A 2394-nucleotide genomic window follows, 5' to 3' on the forward strand; every position below is an offset into this window, starting at 1 on the left:
AATACAGCCATGATATTTTTCCTCACCCAGCGCAGATAGGCAGAGTTCACAAGAAGTAGCACTAAATGTCATCTATGCATAGGTATTTCTTAAAATGCTTGGACACTTAAAAAACATGAACATATATTTTAGTTATGATGCCACAACAAGAAGCCTAGAGGACAGAAACATATCTCATCTTGCCTATTTTTCGTAACAGCCAAGTTGTATATATAATAGATTGTAAAACCAAAACATAACACAAAATACTGAACATGATTAATTCTCATGTTAATAATATGAAAATTCACACAATTAAAATAAATGGTATGATCATATTAAGCATAGAACCAAGCAGCGACACAATAACAATGTCAACCATTCCATTCGAGAACTTATAGTTGATAATCTAGTAGACATAAGCGATGGCTCCAGTAAACAAAACACAGTCTGAAATAATGTATAGACCAACAAGGTCACTAACAAACTAGGAGGAAACCAGAGTTATGGAGGAGCGCTCGCACAGCTAGAAGGGCCAGGTTGCATCTCATCCAGATCGTTCTGTCCCCCATCCAGATTGCCCGGTTCCCTTCTCGGGCTAGCGATGGCCGGCTGATGTTCCATAGCAGGCGAGGGTTGAGGAACCCTCGGTATGACATCAGGCACCGACACCTGCAGAGAAGCATTGCCTTCAAGCACGTCGTCACTTGCCTTGTCTTCATTTCCGGCTTCACGCTGTGAAGACATGCCTCCATCTCCATGCACAGGAAACAAACCACCTGTAACAGGAACATTAGCATCCAACTCATCTATCTAAACACTTCTGATAGGCACATCTAGAACACCAATTCGTTACCTGCGATTGTTGATGTACCAATTTCAGGCCTTCTTTCTTCTGCCTGGGCACTTGCGACATTCAATTGAGATGGCAACTCCCTTTCTCCCACAGTACTCTCGACATTGCATCTGCTTGCAGGTTGGTCCGATAAAGCGCTGCCAACATGAGCTGACGTCTCCATAGCATATCCATGGTCCTCGGCAACCTGCCTCCGAAACCAATTCAACTTGCCCAGATAGTTTTCCGGGAACGTCCTGGTGGCTTGGGTTTTCACCTTGGAGATCAGCGCCCCGAGTCTCTCCCGGATGTCAGCCTGGCTGAGCCGAGGTCTACCTGCAGCTTCTCCTGGCATTGCAGCTGAGAAAATGACATAGGATGAGGAACAGTATATAGGAGAGCCTTTCTCCATCTTGAATGAACACTTGATCAAAGAAGCACGCGAACCTTCTATGGGAGCAGCAACATCAGCCTCGGCCTCGTCATTCTCGGTTGCGGCGGGTTGGCCTTGTCTATTGAAAACAGATGCAGATCCACCGTCTGCCTGCTCCTCTCCTAACATTGCAGCTGAAAATGTAAAAGGATCGGTTGAGAAGGGAAATGAACCATAAGATCGAGAGGTACTGGTTAATCTCCTTGATAAAACAATCAGGCATACTACCTTGTTTGAGAGCAGCATCCTCGGCCTCGGCAGCAGCCACCTGCGAACCAGCCAGCTCCTCCTCCAGATCGGTGATGTTGGGCGGCGAGAGGCTTCTCTTCCTCTTACTTGGCCCGGGGATGGCACCGTCGAGATTGGAGGAGGAAACATTGCGCTTGCGCCTCCTCATCTGCTCCTCCGGGTCATCTTCGGCTGGCAGGTTGAGGTCGGGGAAGATCCTGTCGTCGACGAGCTCGTTGACGGAGCGACGTTCGTACCTGCCAGGGCCAGCGGGGCCCCAGCCCCGGGCGAACGCGCGGGAGAAGCTGAGAAGCCTGGCGCGGGTGAACTCGCCGACGACGGACGATGCGTCCACGGCGGCTTGGCGGAGGGTGGCGAGGAACCCCGTGGGAGACAGGTTGACGACAGCAGGAGCAGGGTAAGAGGGGTTGCTGGGGACGATGGCGGCTGCGCCGTCGGTGGGGGGAGGATGTGGGTGGGCACAGGCGCAGGTGAGGTCGCTGCAGAGTTGCTCGACGAGCTCTTCCTCCTCCTTGGCGGCCAGGGCTTTGGGATCCATCGCACAGCCGGGGAAGCGAGCTGGAACGAACTGAATGGAAGGAAAGGAGGGAGAGGCTGACTGGCTGTGACTGGAATGGACTGCGAGGCTGGGTATATATACCGGCGTGGGTAGGTGGGAGGAGGGGCTAGGGTTCAGGGAGAATGCTAAACTAGGCAAGAAGTAAACTCAGGAAAAATTGGAAGGAAGTAATTTTCCGCGTATAATTTCCTCCGCGCGGGAAGAGATATTGATCCAACGTCAGCATCAACGTCAGCGTCGGGATTTCAGTCATTTCGATCTGGTCTCTCGGCCCAGATTGATCCCAGCTTGGATGGGCCAAAGCCCTTTTATTTTTATATAATTCGGTACAGCGTAATT

At 50.8% G+C, this 2394-nt stretch overlaps 1 long non-coding RNA gene across 1 annotated transcript; it reads right to left on the bottom strand.

Moving 5' to 3' along the window:
- Window positions 1–294: 294 nt before the first annotated feature.
- Window positions 295–1099, bottom strand: LOC120976281 (uncharacterized). The gene is made up of 2 exons (XR_012181108.1): window positions 836–1099; window positions 295–758 (listed from the first exon to the last, which is right to left on the bottom strand). It is a non-coding gene; the product is annotated as an uncharacterized lncRNA (long non-coding RNA).
- Window positions 1100–2394: the final 1295 nt, after the last annotated feature.

This window comes from Aegilops tauschii, chromosome 3 (assembly GCF_002575655.3).
Source record: "Aegilops tauschii subsp. strangulata cultivar AL8/78 chromosome 3, Aet v6.0, whole genome shotgun sequence".
NCBI classification, from domain to species: domain Eukaryota; kingdom Viridiplantae; phylum Streptophyta; class Magnoliopsida; order Poales; family Poaceae; genus Aegilops; species Aegilops tauschii.